The 18,699-nt window shown below is 35.6% G+C and overlaps 1 protein-coding gene across 1 annotated transcript in view; it reads right to left on the minus strand.

Annotated features, from left to right (window-relative positions):
• The window catches only part of LOC129788570 (uncharacterized), a 32,705-nt gene extending 14,886 nt beyond the window's left edge, over positions 1-17,819 (minus strand). The window contains exon 1 of the mRNA XM_055824754.1: positions 17,346-17,819. The gene's annotated coding sequence lies outside the window, so the exon portion shown is untranslated. The remainder of the gene's footprint in view (positions 1-17,345) is intronic.
• Positions 17,820-18,699: the final 880 nt, after the last annotated feature.

Genomic DNA, 18,699 nt, shown 5'->3' on the forward strand with positions numbered 1-18,699 from the left:
CGAGAAAACCCCCAGAAAACTATTAAAAACACAAAAAACTAATTCAGCTGATGAAGCAAAATCTCAGCCAACATTCAGCCCCTGTCCCACATAACTGACTTAAGCTTTGTACTTACCTTTTCTCGGTCGCGCACACAATCAGCCCAGCAATCAGCCCGCGTAAGACTTAAGATTGCTGTACGACGAATTTCACTAAAAACTGCGATTTTTTTTCACTATCACCACAAACTGACTAGTGCCATCCCCTATGAGGCTTTTCCGGTGGGTTTTCCACGAGAAAACCCCCAGAAAACAATTAAAAACACAAAAAAACTAATTCAGGTGATGAAGCAAAAACTCAGCCAACATTCAGCCCCTGTCCCACATAACTGACTTAAGCTTTGTACTTACCTTTTCTCGGTCGCGCACACAATCAGCCCAGCAATCAGCCCGCGTAAGACTTAAGATTGCTGTACGACGAATTTCACTAAAAACTGCGATTTTTTTTCACTATCACCACAAACTGACTAGTGCCATCCCCTATGAGGCTTTTCCGGTGGGTTTTCCACGAGAAAACCCCCAGAAAACAATTAAGAACACAAAAAACTAATTCAGCTGATGAAGCAAAAACTCAGCCAACATTCAGCCCCTGTCCCACATAACTGACTTAAGCTTTGTACTTACCTTTTCTCGGTCGCGCACACAATCAGCCCAGCAATCAGCCCGCGTAAGACTTAAGATTGCTGTACGACGAATTTCACTAAAAACTGCGATTTTTTTTCACTATCACCACAAACTGACTAGTACCATCCCCTATGAGGCTTTTCCGGTGGGTTTTCCACGAGAAAACCCCCAGAAAACAATTAAAAACACAAAAAAACTAATTCAGCTGATGAAGCAAAAACTCAGCCAACATTCAGCCCCTGTCCCACATAACTGACTTAAGCTTTGTACTTACCTTTTCTCGGTCGCGCACACAATCAGCCCAGCAATCAGCCCGCGTAAGACTTAAGATTGCTGTACGACGAATTTCACTAAAAACTGCGATTTTTTTTCACTATCACCACAAACTGACTAGTGCCATCCCCTATGAGGCTTTTCCGGTGGGTTTTCCACGAGAAAACCCCCAGAAAACAATTAAAAACACAAAAAACTAATTCAGCTGATGAAACAAAAACTCAGCCAACATTCAGCCCCTGTCCCACATAACTGACTTAAGCTTTGTACTTACCTTTTCTCGGTCGCGCACACAATCAGCCCAGCAATCAGCCCGCGTAAGACTTAAGATTGCTGTACGACGAATTTCACTAAAAACTGCGATTTTTTTTCACTATCACCACAAACTGACTAGTGCCATCCCCTATGAGGCTTTTCCGGTGGGTTTTCCACGAGAAAACCCCCAGAAAACAATTAAGAACACAAAAAACTAATTCAGCTGATGAAGCAAAAACTCAGCCAACATTCAGCCCCTGTTCCACATAACTGACTTAAGCTTTGTACTTACCTTTTCTCGGTCGCGCACACAATCAGCCCAGCAATCAGCCCGCGTAAGACTTAAGATTGCTGTACGACGAATTTCACTAAAAACTGCGATTTTTTTTCACTATCACCACAAACTGACTAGTGCCATCCCCTATGAGGCTTTTCCGGTGGGTTTTCCACGAGAAAACCCCCAGAAAACAATTAAAAACACAAAAAACTAATTCAGCTGATGAAACAAAAACTCAGCCAACATTCAGCCCCTGTCCCACATAACTGACTTAAGCTTTGTACTTACCTTTTCTCGGTCGCGCACACAATCAGCTCGCGTAAGACTTAAGATTGCTGTACGACGAATTTCACTAAAAACTGCGATTTTTTTTCACTATCACCACAAACTGACTAGTGCCATCCCCTATGAGGCTTTTCCGGTGTTTTCTCGTGGAAAACCCACGTTTTTAGTGAAATTCGTCGTACAGCAATCTTAAGTCTTCCGCGGGATGATTGCTGGGCTGATTGTGTGTGCGACCGGCTGAATGCGTATTTTGTTGTTTTTTTTGATAGTTTTACGGGGATTTCTCGCGGAAAACCCACCGGAAAATCGTCATAGGAGATGGTATTAATCGTTTTGTGGTAGTAGTGCTAAGAAAAATCACGGCTTTTTCCAGAATAAGACCAATCTCGCAGATTAAGCCCCTGCGTGATGATTGCTGAAAGAGTGGCTTAAAGAGGGCTTAAAAGAATTTGATGGTTTTTTGTGCTTGACTCGTAGAAAATCCACCAGAAAATTGATTTTGCTCAAATTTTTTTTAATTCTGCAAAATTCTTGTAGGAAAATTCACAATTTTTTTTGGAAAAATTGCATTAATGCGTAAGCGGAATCGTGGTATAAAGCCCCTCTGATGACGTGCTTAAGTTAGGCTAAAAGAGTGATTATTCACACTGAATAGTTTTCTGGGATTTGCTTCGAAAAAAATTTCCGTAACATTCCTAGAATTTGGGAAAATCATACAAGAAAACTCGTGAAACTTGTTGTGTTGTACTGAATGGTCGTGGTGAAAAGTGATGAAAATGAAAAAAAAATCACGTTAAATGTATGACATTTTTTCTAAAATTTAAATATCCCTGCACTTTAAAATCAGCAAGTAAGTACACTTTCCAATTTTTTAAGTTCCAAAAAGTGCATCTGACAATCTCTAAACATCAAAATTTGTAAAATTTATTGAAAAATATACAATCTGTTAATCTGCCTTAAAAATTTTAAAACTGACTCAAAAATTTTAAGACCGACTTACAAATTTTAAGACCGACTTACAAATTTTAAGACCGACTTACAAATTTTAAGTCAGACTTACAAAAAACTGACTTAAAACCTTAAGACCGACTTAAAAACCGACTAAAATTTTAAGCCCGACTGAGTAGTGAATTCCACCCAGCTCTTTTGGCTGATTACTTCAGCCTTTTGAGCAATGTCGCTAAACTACTCTAGCTCTTCTGGCTGATTATTTCAGCCTTGTGAATCATGTCGCCAAAGTATTCTAGCTCTTTTGGCTGAATTCTTCAGCCTCTTGAGCAATGTAGCAGAAGTACTCTAGCTCTTTTGGCTGATTACTTCAGCCTTGTTAACAATGTAGCAGAATTACTTTAGCTCTTTTGGCTGATTACTTCAGCCTTTTGAGCAATGTAACAGAATAACTCTAGATCTTTTGGCTGATTACTTCAGCCTCTTGAGCAATGTAGATGAATTACTTTAGCTCTTTCGGCTGATTACTTCAGCCTTGTGAACCATGTCGCCAAAGTATTCTAGGTCCTTTGGCTGAATTCTTCAGCCTCTTGAGCAATGTAGCAGAATTACTTTAGCTCTTTTGGCTGAATTCTTCAGCCTTTTGAGCAATGTAGCAGAATTACTTTAGCTCTTTTGGCTGATTACTTCAGCCTCTTCAGCAATGTAGCAGAAGTACTCTAGCTCTTTTGGCTGATTACTTCAGCCTCTTGAGCAATGTAGCAGAATTACTTTAGCTCTTTTGAGCTAAAGCAGAGCTAGAGCACTTCTGCTAAATTGTTCAAAAGGCTGAAGTAATCCGCCAAAAGAGCTAGAGTACTTTGGCGATTTGAGATAAATTTACTGTATTTATTTATTTTTGAGTAAGGCTGAAATAATCAGTCAAGGGAGTTGGAGTACTTCAGCGTTATGATAAAATATGCTTAAGTAAATACCCAAAATAACTGAAGTACTTCAGCGTCATGGTTCAAAAGGCCGAATTAAGTATTCAAAATAGCTGAAGTCCTAAGAAGATTATGAAAATTATTTCACTTACCCATGCGGCTCCTGTTTAGACAGGATTAGACATGTCGAGACAGGTTCGCTGTTATATAAAATCACTAAACAACTTCAGCTAGATCAAACAAAGAAAAAATATTTCAATTTTTCACCTGAGTCAATTCTATCAATTTGACACTAAAACGCACAAATTTCACTAAAATGTTAGTAAATAACTATTAAGTAAATACACAGACACAATTTAATTCACTTTTACACTATATTTTCACTAGTTTTCACTCCAAAATTATGGAAAAAAGCAAGAGAAAACTTGAAGGCGACCAGAGCGCTCTTGAAAATTTTTGACACTGCGGCTGAAAATGGAAATTTCCAGAACATTTTCGGCTAAATAGAACAGTCAAAGAAACTTGTAGTAGTAACAGCTAAAATAGTTCAGCGAAGAGTAATCAGCCAAAAGAGTTGGAGTACTTCAGCGACATGGTACAAAGTGCTGGAGTACTTCAGCGACATGGTTCAAAAGGTTGAAGTAATCAGCCAAAAGAGCTGGAGTACTTCAGCGACATGGTACAAAGTGCTGGAGTACTTCAGCGACATGGTTCAAAAGGTTGAAGTAATCAGCCAAAAGAGCTGGAGTACTTCAGCGACATGGTACAAAGTGCTGGAGTACTTCAGCGACATGGTTCAAAAGGTTGAAGTAATCAGCCAAAAAAGCTGGAGTACTTTAGCGACATGGTACAAAAAGCTGTAATACTTCAGCGACATGGCTAAAAAAAGGCTGAGCTAAACAACCAAGGGAGCTGGAGTACTTCAGCGAGATGGTTCAAAAGGCTTAAATAATCAGCCAAAAGAGCTGAAGTACTTCAGCGAAAGGGTATATTATCGACTGAAGTAATCTGGTGGAAGAACTCTTTCACTGAAGTTCTTTGGTGAAATAAATCTTGTACTTAAGTTTTGTAATGGAAGAAAAGTTCCACCGAAGTATGTAGTTTGATTGAAAAAATCTCGCTGAATTATTTTGGCGAAAGAAATCTTCCACTGAAGTGTTTTGGTGAAAGGAAACTTTCACTGAATTACTCTGGTGGAAGAACTGTTCGACTGAAGTAATCTGGTGGAAGAACTCTTTCACTGAAGTTCTTTGGTGAAATAAATCTTGTACTTAAGTTTTGTAATGGAAGAAAAGTTCCACCGAAGTATGTAGTTTGATTGAAAAAATCTCGCTGAATTATTTTGGCGAAAGAAATCTTCCACTGAAGTGTTTTGGTGAAAGGAAACTTTCACTGAATTACTCTGGTGGAAGAACTGTTCGACTGAAGTAATCTGGTGGAAGAACTCTTTCACTGAAGTTCTTTGGTGAAATAAATCTTGTACTTAAGTTTTGTAATGGAAGAAAAGTTCCACCGAAGTATGTAGTTTGATTGAAAAAATCTCGCTGAATTACTTTGGCGAAAGAAATCTTCCACTGAAGTGTTTTGGTGAAAGGAAACTTTCACTGAAGTACTCTGGTGGAAGAACTCTTCGACTGAAGTAATCTGGTGGAAGAACTCTTTCACTGAAGTACTTTGATAGAATAAACCTTGTACATAAGTTTTGTGGTGGAAGAAAAGTTCCACCGAAGTATGTAGTTTGATTGAAAAAATCTCGCTGAATTACTTTGGCGAAAGAAATCTTCCACTGAAGTGTTTTGGTGAAAGGAAACTTTCACTGAAGTACTCCGGTGGAAGAACTCTTCGACTGAAGTAATCTGGTGGAAGAACTTTTTCACTGAAGTACTTTGATAGAATAAACCTTGTACATAAGTTTTGTGGTGGAAGAAAAGTTCCACCGAAGTATTTAGTTTGATTGAAAAAATCTCGCTGAATTACTTTGGCGAAAGAAATCTTCCACTGAAGTGTTTTGGTGAAAGGAAACTTTCACTGAAGTACTCTGGTGGAAGAACTCTTCGACTGAAGTAATCTGGTGGAAGAACTCTTTCACTGAAGTACTTTGATAGAATAAACCTTGTACATAAGTTTTGTGGTGGAAGAAAAGTTCCACCGAAGTATGTAGTTTGATTGAAAAAATCTCGCTGAATTACTTTGGCGAAAGAAATCTTCCACTGAAGTGTTTTGGTGAAAGGAAACTTTCACTGAAGTACTCTGGTGGAAGAACTCTTCGACTGAAGTAATCTGGTGGAAGAACTTTTTCACTGAAGTACTTTGATAGAATAAACCTTGTACATAAGTTTTGTGGTGGAAGAAAAGTTCCACCGAAGTATGTAGTTTGATTGAAAAAATCTCGCTGAATTACTTTGGCGAAAGAAATCTTCCACTGAAGTGTTTTGGTGAAAGGAAACTTTCACTGAAGTACTCCGGTGGAAGAACTCTTCGACTGAAGTAATCTGGTGGAAGAACTTTTTCACTGAAGTACTTTGATAGAATAAACCTTGTACATAAGTTTTGTGGTGGAAGAAAAGTTCCACCGAAGTATTTAGTTTGATTGAAAAAATCTCGCTAAATTACTTTAGCAAAAGAAATCTTCCACTGAAGTGAATTGGTGGAAGAAATATTCCACTGAAGTACTCTGGTGGAAGAACTCTTCGACTGAAGTAATCTGGTGGAAGAACTTTTTCACTGAAGTACTTTGATAGAATAAACCTTGTACATAAGTTTTGTGGTGGAAGAAAAGTTCCACCGAAGTATGTAGTTTGATTGAAAAAATCTCGCTGAATTACTTTGGCGAAAGAAATCTTCCACTGAAGTGTTTTGGTGAAAGGAAACTTTCACTGAAGTACTCCGGTGGAAGAACTCTTCGACTGAAGTAATCTGGTGGAAGAACTTTTTCACTGAAGTACTTTGATAGAATAAACCTTGTACATAAGTTTTGTGGTGGAAGAAAAGTTCCACCGAAGTATTTAGTTTGATTGAAAAAATCTCGCTGAATTACTTTAGCAAAAGAAATCTTCCACTGAAGGGTTTTAGTGAAAGGAAACTTTCACTGAAGTGCTCTGGTAGAACTCTGAAGAACTTTTGCTGATGTACTCCAGCTCTTTTGGCTGATTACTTCAGCCTTTTGAACCAAGTCGCTGAAGTACTTCCGCTTTTCGTACCATGTCGCTGAAGTACTCCAGCTCTTTTGACTGATTACTTCAGCCTTTTGAACCATGTCGCTGAAGTACTCTAGCTCTTTTGGCTGATTACTTTAGCCTTTTGAGGTATGTCGCTGAAGTACTCCAGCTCTTTTAGTTGATTACTTCAGCTCTTTGAGGTATGTCGCTGAAGTACTCTAGCTCCTTTAGCTGATTACTTCAGCTCTTTGAGGTACGTCGCTGAAGTACTCTAGCTCTTTTGGCTGATTACTTCTGCCTTTTGAACCATTCCGCTGGAGTACTCTAGCTCTTTTGACTGATTACTTCAGCCTTTTGAAGCATATCGCTGAAGTACTTCAGCTCTTTCGGCTAATTATTTCAGCCTTTTGAACCATATCGCTGAAGTACTCCAGCTCTTTTGGCTGATTACTTCAGCCTTTTGAACCATGCCGCTGGAGTACTCCAGCTCTTTTGGCTGATTACTTCAGCCTTTTGAAGCATATCGCTGAAGTACTCCAGCTCTTTTGGCTGATTACTTCAGCCTTTTGAACCATGTCGCTGGAGTACTCCAGCTCTTTTGGCTGATTACTTCAGCCTTTTGAACCATGTCGCTGGAGTACTCCAGCTCTTTTGGCTGATTACTTCAGCCTTTTGAACCATGTCGCTGAAGTACTCCAGCTCTTTTGGCTGATTACTTCAGCCTTTTGAACCATGTCGCTGGAGTACTCCAGCTCCTTTAGCTGATTACTTCAGCCTTTAGAACCATATCGCTGAAGTACTCCAGCTCTTTTGGCTGATTACTTCAGCCTTTTGAACCATGCCGCTGGAGTACTCTAGCTCTTTTGGCTGATTACTTCAGCCTTTTGAACCATGTCGCTGGAGTACTCCAGCTCCTTTAGCTGATTACTTCAGCCTTTAGAACCATATCGCTGAAGTACTCCAGCTCTTTTGGCTGATTACTTCAGCCTTTTGAACCATATCGCTGGAGTACTCCAGCTCCTTTGGCTGATTACTTCAGCCTTTTGAACCATGTCGCTGGAGTACTCCAGCTCTTTTGGCTGATTACTTCAGCCTTTTGAAGCATATCGCTGAAGTACTCCAGCTCTTTTGGCTGATTACTTCAGCCTTTTGAACCATGTCGCTGGAGTACTCCAGCTCTTTTGGCTGATTACTTCAGCCTTTTGAACCATATCGCTGAAGTCTCCAGCTCTTTTGGCTAATTACTTCAGCCAAATGAGGCTATTTTGACTGAAGTACTTCAGCGGGCTATTTATTCCACCAGAGTATTTTTAAGAGTGTAGAAATTAATTGAGTGATGTTCATTTAGAGGAAAATCTTACAGAGCTATCACACTATAGAGTCCAATATTGCTTAAATAAAAATTTCTACTTACACAACTTACGCATTTATTTTACATTTCTTAGTGAGTTCCCCTAAATGAATTTTACATGACAACGTCCTTTGATGTCAGTTAGCAATTTATGGTCTCCATAATAATAATTGAATCATCACGGCGTAGTCTGAAAAGTTCCTAATGGTTCATCTAATTACATTTTCATCTCTTTGAAATACTAATTCTCATGCTTTCGTATATGATATGCTTTATGTTGTATAAAGCTTTATGTAATATTCTCGCATGTTACAATTTCTAAGTGGCAGATGCGGTTTCCACCCTCAGCCAGAGTGTTGAATCATTAAAATTGTGAATGTTTCTTATCTGTCTAGCCTCAAGTAATATATACATAGATACTTACATACATAGAGGTATACCTATGTACATAGCAGCACGTATCGTTTGGTTAATGTATAAAGTGAGATGAAAAATGCGAGACAAAAGATGATGGAAAATCAATAATTCCGCGTGTACCATTTGCCATTTTATCACACAGGTGAGAAAGACAAATTGGCACATCATTTGGGTTTACCATTGCTGGGTGAATCCGTTCTCTCTCTCTTCTAAAATATGTCCTCGCATCTTTCATCTTTCGTCATGGTTGCTGCTACAGCAAATTTGATGGTTCACTTTATTTCCACGGAGCTCACCGTACGTTGTAAGGGTAATTTATGTTTGTCTACACATATCTATTTATGCTATAGAAAGCTGTGACCTATTGAGCTACCACATTTGACCTTACGTACAAAAGTACCTTTCTATGAGAAAAAATTTTTCATTCATCGACAATTTTTATCGCATAAACAGCGTACGGAATTTCTGATGAGGCGACAAATCTCTGCAAATTTTCTTTTAGCGGGAAATTATTTATATATCAATGCTGTGATTATATAGAGGGCACGTGACTTTTGCCTTTACGTCCCATAAATTGAGATTAGTCTTCAATTCAGTTAAAAAATAATCTAGAAAATATTTTTAACTAATTTATTCTTGAAATTTCGTCGGAGAAATTCTAAAATTCTTTTCTTCTGGGCATTTTTATACCCTTTGAGTAAACATTACAATCTTGTCAAGCAAAGAGATGTCTAAAGTACTGGAGGTGGACAAATACAACTTAAGAGTCAACTTAAAGGCTCCCCTTTGTGTCCTCTGTGTTTGAATATCTTCAAGAAAAGAAAAGAAAAACAAGAAGACTCCCTCAAGCTTTTTACCTCTTAAACAAATAGTTTTTTCACTTGACTTTCACTTCGCTCTGAGACCTCTTCATTAGGGGTAAAGAAGAAGATTTTATTGGATAAATTAACCTTTGCTGGAAATGCTCTTCTTTATTTTATCTCACATAAACACGAACTATAATTGGGAAAAATCCTCAAAGGATGATTCACATTTCCCATGAATAATAAATTGCACATAGCAAAAAGCCAGGGCAAATGGGAAATTGTTGAAAATGCAATTTTCGCATTTATCTTGTATAATATAAAATTTTCACATGAGATACATCCCAGCAATTTCCTAGTTTCAACATTTGTGTGAAAGTACTTTCATATCTTTCTCACCACACTGAAAGAAATTGACAGTGAGCAAAAAAAATCAACTACCACGAATCCATTTTCCTTAAAAGAAATTTCCTGGAGACTTCTTGTGCTTTCACAGCATGACGTATAAATTGTGGTTTATTTATTTTTTTACCCGAAGGAAAAAGGATTGAAATGCATCGCACAGACGTGATAAAAGTTTAATAATGTTTGACAATATTTTAGAGGAGAAGTTTTGATTTAAGTCTCTTCCATTGCATTTAATTCTTCATGATGAACGTAAGCTTGTGGAATGTGAGAGTTTAATTAATAAAAAAGTTGACAATATTTCCCACAATTTCTCATATTTCAAATGAATTTTAAATTAATATTTATTTTTTATATGACAACATATTTCAAATTAACTTTTCGTGGAAAAAATGATTAAAAAGTTGTTAAACGTTGCACAATAACTTATTTATTTTGAATCAATGAAATGTAATAAAATTCATTTGATATGTTGGAATTTTATGCAAATTAATTCATTTAATTAGTATTCAATTAAATGCTCATTTCTAGTTGGTCACATATTTTAATTTTTATTCATTAAAAGCTCACAAAAAGCTCAATTTCAATTTGTTTGCAATTACGGGGTGGAATTGTAAAATAATTCAAAGGGTTAGCCATTCTTTTTTTTTTGTTAAATAGTTAAGGGTTAGTAAATTGAAATGTTTACAGAGAAATTTACTTAAAATGCATTAAATAAAAAATCGTAATGATAAAAATATTTCAATGATTTTTTTGTATTTCATGCTGGACACAAAAGGGTTAAAGGAATCTACTAAATTTTAAGAATCAACCTTGAAGCCCTTATTCAAAAGTTTTTGAGCAAAATAACGTCTTTCGCTGCTTTTCATTAAAATTATTTCTTTGTATTTAATTTGTCAAAAATAATCCTGAAAATAATCGATTTTCCATTTTCATTTTGAACTCTACAAAGCTTCAAATAGGGGAGAAAATTTATATATAATATACAGCTATGGAGGAAAATAATATTCTTTGATGTTTTCTTCATTATATCCAATATAATGAGATGTATACACAAATATTTTCAGCGCTCACAGCGATTTATAAATATAATGTAAATCATTAAAGAAGATATTTTTTTCTTTAATTAGTTTCATTTGAATAATTATTTTATTTTTTCGCAATTTAATGAAGTGGAAGATAATTTGGCAAAAGTTTGTTAAAAAAAAAGAAACTTTTGCCAACAACAAGATGGGATTTTGATTAATGGGCACTCTGCAGAGAGAGAAAGAAAAAAATCAACTGAAGCGTCTTTAAGGGGGGTCTCTTGGGAAATCTGTTAGAATTTACACATTTTTAATGTTGTCATTTTCTTGGGGTTTTTCTTAAACTTGAATATCCGATTATGGTTACATTTGTAGCCTAGTTATTGAAGTGTAAGAAAATCACTTTTCGCCATTTTAGGTGCGACGCCATCTTGTAGTTTTCCGACTTTTCCGCAGAACTGCCCTAAAACACAAAGGTAGGTTTTTCTCAAGATCTACTGGATGGATTTTGATGGGGTAAAAAGCAAATGAAAGAGGAAATACCAATGCAGATTTTGATGTAGCGGAATTTTGAATTTCCGTTCTGGGGCTGAAAAAAGTGAAAAAACGTCAAAAATTTCTGAAAAAAGTCACATTTTTCCACTTTTCTCAGCCCCAGAATGGAAATTCAAAATTCTGGTACATCAAAATTTGCACGGGTATTTCCTCTTTCATTTGCTTTTTACCCCATCAAAATCCATCCAGTAGATCCTGAGAAAAACCTACCTTTGTGTTTTGAGGAAATTCTCAAGATGGCGTCGCATCTAAGATGGCGGAAAGTGATTTTCTTACTCTTTAATGATAAGTCTTTAATATCACCAACACTTGAAAACCAAGTTTAAGAAAAACCCCAAGAAAAATTAAAATATTTAATTTCACCAGCTCTCAAAAGAGACCCCCCTTAAGTTGATTTGAGATTGTGCGGTGTTTTTGACAAAATGTTTTGCAGAAAGTTATGCTTCTGTTGCAAAAGATGGTTAAACAAAACATACATCGTTAAGACTTGATAACTCTGTTAAATCTTCTCTGCCCAGACGACTCTCTTTCTCGCTCAACATAGACTTTATGTAAAATGTCTATGTATGTACAAAAAAGTACATAAGAGATGTAAATTGCCTCAATGTTGAGAAGCAAGCAAAATCATCTTGCTATTGAGTGTTATTGTATCAGATTATGAAGAGATTAAATTCACTTAATACGCACTATGAAGGGTGGTCTCCTGTGCATGTGAGTTTTGCGCTTAAGAACTTCAATTAAGGGATCGTGTCCTTTTCACCAACTTCACCGAGAGAAGATTTTCCCAATTAGTGAGTAGGAATTTATCCAGATGGTTTCCTCGCAGATATTTCTTCCAACAACGCAGTTGTAATTTAGAAGCAGAGAGCTTTTGAGCTTTGAGCAAAACCTCAAAGGTCATCAGACTCACTAAAATAAAAGAGCTTTTGCAAAGTAATTCCTCTCATAATTATATACATATATATGTAAGGTACGTTATAATGAAATGGCAATTACAAATTATGACCAGTGCAGACATTTGACGCTACTGCAGAAATTCTTGATAAAATTTTCCACCCAAGCAAAGCTCTTGACAAGAATTTTAAATTAAGTTATACTCTATAATATGAAAAAAAAAATCTAATGATTCTCGGGTTTTTCATTAGCGAAGAAAATGAGAATATCTCCCCCCATTATAAAGAGACCGAAAAACGAGGAGTAGGGGAGAATGATGGCAAAATGGCTCCAGTTGTGAGAAGATGAGAACCATTTCCATGCCAAGATAGGAAAAGATAAGATGAAAAAATATGAGAGCAATGTAAAGTGATACTCAAGGATTTCCCTCCGTCTTATTCATATCGCTTTCCACACACACAGACTATTTTTAGAAACTTTCAAAAGCGAATGACCAAAAAATTCTCATCCTTGAAAGCAAATTTAGAGTCCTCCTCGAAAAAAAAATCTCTTGTCGTTCCCCGTCAAGTTGAGTGCTAAGCTGTCTGTGAAGAGTTATGTGTATGGCTTACAAATCGAACGTAAAGTGGAGCATCCATGAATAAAACATCCTTTTTTACCTTAAAGCAAATTTTTAGGATAGAAAAAATCACATGTTTTTCTTTACAAAAAACATCATCCACAAAAATTTTACGAATTCCACGAAATTTGAATTGCAAAAAGGATTTTTCTACGTACTATAGTGTGGAAAAAGCTCTGTTGAATATGGAAAATTGAGGAAATTACGAAGAGATAGAGGAGTCGTACACAGAGGTCTCGGGGTAAATATGAAAAATGGTTGTTTTATTTAGGGAAATGTCGGACATGGAAAATTTATCAGTATTTTGCGTACCTTTACCTTCAAAGTAGACGATGGAAAATAGTTTTTAAAAAATTCCTTTGTCCTGGAGAAGATGAAATTTTGATTGCAAATTAATATTTCAATTCACCTCAATTTAGAATAATTATTCTGAAAAATTTTGTATTCATTTTAAGCTAGGATTGAAGCTTCAATGTATGCAGAATTGCTAATTGAGAATCTCTTAATTATTATACATAATATTAGCATCAAAAGTTTATGCTGCTGCAGCCAAAATGCAAAGTGAAATTATTCGTTTATTCAACTAAGCAAATAATACTGCAAAAATGTTGATATTTCGGATATTTCTTAGGAATATTTTATACATAGCAGTGAAGCTGCATAATTATGACGCTTTCTGTTCACAGAATTTTCCTAAAATAATTTTTTTATCATTAAATTAAGACAAGCATTTATCATAAAGGAGCTTTTCAATGGTAAATGATCTTGCAGAAATGTTGCAAATTCAAGCAAAAGTCGAAGCATCTTGGGGTAGTACCTACATACCTATATTTAGTTTATTTAGTCATGGTTCAATGCAATTTCACATGCAATTCCTCGCCCCTGTAATTTAGCTTTACTACCTACATAGTGTTTGCATGAATAAAATTTGTTTTAAACGTGACTGAAATCACAAAATGGTTAATAATAAAATGAATCACAAAATTAGATTATTAAATTACAATCACTTGTTTAAAATACAGCATGAGATTCGTGGTAGAACTTCTTTCAAATATTTCCAAAATAATAATTAAAATTTGATTGAATTTTGTATTTTATGATTCATCACAATTTTCTTTCATTAAGAATAAGAAGTTTTATTAACCCTTTTGAAAGCTTAGACTTCTTCTTCGTACAACTTCGAAAGTTCCACAAACTTTTGAGAAATCGTTTATAAATATAAAAAAGAGAAGAAACAACTCACAAATCCAAATGTCCTCAGTGCACACAGGTAAAAAACTTTCTTTAACATTTTTCTCCTATCTCCATAAGTATTTTATGAGAATTGAGGGAAGAAAACTTTCTCTTACTCCCTCACCAGTTATATTGGCAACAAAAAAGGGAAGTTTTATAACAAATTGCCCGGGTTGTGAAACAAAAAGTAACTTTGGTGTGTGTGTGGGCGTTGAAGTGTCCTTTGGGACTGGACCCCGTCGCTGAATGAGATTCAATTTAACGCATTATTTCCTCATATTCGTCTCATGACGTAGTTGGGCAAAAAATAAATTAATTTTGGGTAATCCGTCATAATTTTTTGTAGCTTTTGGGTTTTAAATTAGAGGGTAGCGGTGGATTGTTCCCCCTTTTTTTAGCACTCTGTCTGTGATATAAATCAATTAAAGTGTAACGAGCACCACGAGCTTTTTAGTGCTTTACTGTTTCAGAGTGTCCTAAAAAGGAGTTTTTACAAAGGAAAAAATTTCCAAGAATTCACCAAAGAATCCAGAATATTTCCTCAAAACTATCCTTAAAATATCGCCTGAATTTGGGATAGAATTTCTTCCATATCGTAAGAAGTAAAAGCTCTGTTGAAATTTATACTAAAATATTCTGTTAAATCCTCTGGGGGATTCTCTGGAAAACTTTCACACAACATGGGTATATGTATAGGTATCCATTACGTCTCACAATTGTGTAGAATATTAATGCAATGAATGTTATCTCAACAGTGTTGTTGTTTAAAATTTGCTACAAGATGCTTTTTGGGTATGAATTAGTGATGAAGTTAAGATAGATTAGCTACTTATTCTTTTGTTTTCATTTTAACTCAGTTAGTATGTGACCGTTCTTACTCTTCTCACCACTTAGTTTTCCCCATTTGCATCTTCATAGAGAGAGGACATATACATAATTTACATATATGTGTGTACACTTTCCTTGTTCAGGGATAATTAAATTTTCTCATCTCCACCCACTCACACACTTCCCTTCCCACCCATCCTCTTCCTGTATATAGTTAGGTCAGCAGTAGAGTTATTTTCCGACTCTGCGAGGAAATGTTCGGAAAATATAACTAACTTAACGATGATGGTTAAAGCTTGAAAGTTCCTCAAGTACGATTTTCTTTGAGCACTTCTTGAAAGACTCACAGAGAGAGAGAGGGAGAGCGGGTAGATTTATGACTCTACTCACTTTACTATTAAATTGCCGTAATTGTTGGATTAATTCCCCAAATGCCTCCCACACTTCATTTAATTTTCTACTCACAGCATATGTAATGATAGAACGTTCAAAATTAATCTCAGGTGTGCACTACCTTTCACTACATACACCCCCTACCTGACTAATTATGGAGCATTAATTAATTTAAAGATCCTCCTCCTCCCTTTGGTAAAAGGCTCACATCCACAGGGATTACATTGTTGGAACTACACCCTCACTACTTTTTTTTTCATCTTTTAAATTAAACCACATAAAAGGACAGTTTATATAATGAACTCATCCCGAGTGTTGATTGACATTTCTGTGGGTGGATAAAAGCACAAAGCTACGAGCTTTTGTATATACCTACATACTCTCTTACATGGGTTTCCCACCTCTCTGAAAAGTTAATGAGTTTTAAATTAGTTTTCTTTCACTTTAGCACTATTCCAAACTTTTTTTTTACACGCAAGTTTTTGCAACGGTTCGTTCCTAACTTCTGGCAGTATATAAACAACATTAAAGAATGAATTTTTCTAGCGTAAAAATGTATAACTAACAGATGACACAGAATCATAAAAAAATTGAGAAGAAGTACTTTGTTATAGGAAAAAAATCATATAGACATGTCCATGAAGCGACCAATGATGTGGGTGGAAAAATGGGTGGATAAGAGGGTTGAAAAGTGGGTGGAATGAATAAAACAGATGTTGTGATGAATGATGGTGCAGTAATGTCAACACTTTTTTACATATTTGCTTTTTTATATACCTACATATTTTCAAATGAAGCTTAAAGTTCAAAGCTCCTCTGGGGGAGTTTCCATCAAGGTTTTTTTGTTTTTAAAATAATGGAAATAAAAAAAGTAATTAAATTCTAAATTAAGTATAAACTTAACCACAAGTTTGTAGGAAATAATTAAAATTCTGTTTGATTTGCAACTTCATAAGAATTTTAATTTAAGTTTTAAACGTTGCTCAAAGATTAAAAAATAAATAGAAAAGCGAAAGCTCTCAAGTCATTTCCTTTAATTTTTTTAGTAGTTACTTTCATATAAAATCATAATAAATTGAAATGAAACGAATTTCTACATTTTAGGGAGACTTTTAATAAAAAAAGGGAGACTTTTTTAAAAGAATTCAAGGCTCAAAAATTTAAAGAATATAAAACCAAAATAATGCGTATATTCGTAGTATTTTATTCATTTCCCTCCAATCTCTCAGTCTTAAGCATGACAAATTAATAATTTAACAAAAATTTTAACTTTGCAATTGTTACTCATTAATTTTCATGTATAAATATTCCATCACAGAACTTTTATCCAAAAATATTTCAGGATTAAATCCAAAAGCTTATGTTTACTTAAAAAGAATTTTCCCGGTTACAAGGGATTTTTGCGCCTTTATCGTATTAATCGTGTAAAAAATAATCGTATTTTCCAACATAAAAGAAAGCTCTTTTATGCTTGAGAACATACATACCTGAATACGTCTATTTATTTTCTTCTATTTGTTATTTGTGTGTATTTTTTTTTTGTATCCATCCACATATTCCCCCTCTAACAATTGAGCTTTTTGTGATGGGAAAAAAAAGTCCTCCAACTCTGGGTGATTTTTCTGTATCATCCAATTTTTGCGACTCAGAGATTGGATGAAAAGAGGATATTTTTACATGAGATTGGTTATATATAAATTCCTCTATAGCATACATATGTATCTATGTATATATGGAGGTGAAGAGTATTGTGAGTTGAGAAAGAAAATAGGGGCGGGAGGATGAAGAAAAATTGATGATTTTCCTACGCATTTCACCCATTTTTCGGGGATGCCTTTTCCACACACACTCTCTTCTTACAAACATTTGAGTCAGATATGCGTATTCTCTGCCATTGTTGTGGGTGGTGGGAAACTTTATACATATTACACATAGCACAGCAAGACAATGAACAAGATAGGCGACAGACCATTATCCATCATAGCATAAGTAATAGGAGAGAGTCTTTGGGACAGGGGGTGGTTTGGAATTTCAACATACACGCACTGTTGGGGTGAATAAAAAAAATCCCCCGAAGAATGTCCTGTTGGTGCGCCTTCCGCAGTTGCCTTGACAAATTTATGAGATTCCTCAGTACGGAGTTTGTGTGACAGAAGTGAATTTCGTGAGAAGCTCCATAAATGATGGAAAATTCCCATTTATCCTCGCCTAATGCCTTCAGGATAATCTCCTCTGCATATGTCCTCCGTATCTACATCCTCTCTACATTTCATCACTCACACACAGCTTACAACAAAACAACAATATTCTCCCTACGTGCAGGATGTAAAGTATGTTTGAGGGATGAGCACAGGACGAGAAGGCTCGGAAAAAAGGAGGAGGATAAGATTTCCACGGAATGGTTCACTGAACAGGATTCACCACACACAGAGAGAGTAAGAGGTGTTCCACGTTTGCTGAGGACGCAGCTGGAAATTCAAAGCGACTCCACGGAACTTTGGATGCTGCGAGACTGAAGTGGCTTTTGTTGTCTACCCTCGATCGCGCTCTGGGTGGGTGGTGGGTGGAGAAATGGTGGGATGTTGCGCTTCCATAGAAACCCGACCCCACTCTAGTTGAGTATATTGTTGAAATGAGCCCCATCGGGACGCCTCGGGACCACATCGCTGAATCCCAAACACAGCAAAATTCTCAATCCCCAGCTGGGGAGAGAGAGTGAGAGAAAATGGGGAACCAGAGAGTGATATGAATTGGGGAAAAAAGCTGCGATTTAAATGTCCTAGATGGGAGATTGTTGTTGGTTCATCTTTGCAATAAATTGAATTTAATCAAGATTTTATTTTAGAATAAAAAGAAAAAAAAATAAGAAAAGAATTTCTTTAAGAAAGTACTGAAAATCAACGTTTAAAAAATTCTTTTGAAATTAAGAATTTCTTTAAGAAAGTACTGAAAATCAACGATTAAGAAATTCTTTTGAAATTAAGAATTTCTTTAAGAAAGTACTGAAAATCAACGATTAAGAAATTCTTTTGAAATTAAGAATTTCTTTAAGAAAGTACTGAAAATCAACGATTAAGAAATTCTTTAATTGATTTTTTTGGATTAAAAAATTATTACAAACTGTAACGACCAATTTTTTCCTCTGAAGATGAATATAAATTATTTGAAACGTCGCTGGATTGCAGAAAAGTAGCGTTTTTCTTGCCTCTTTTCAACTGTTTTTCCGTCAAATTTCCCTGAAACATTTCCTTTTAATTTTCTTCGTGTTAAAGCTAAGAAATCTTAAAGGGTTTGTTAAAATTCAAACTAATTTTAAAATTAAAATTATTTTTCAATACGAAAAGTTTACATCAATGAGAAAAATCTCGTGGAAATTAAATGAAATCTGGAGCTT

This window comes from Lutzomyia longipalpis, chromosome 2 (genome assembly GCF_024334085.1).
Source record: "Lutzomyia longipalpis isolate SR_M1_2022 chromosome 2, ASM2433408v1".
Taxonomy (NCBI): Eukaryota; Metazoa; Arthropoda; class Insecta; order Diptera; family Psychodidae; genus Lutzomyia; species Lutzomyia longipalpis.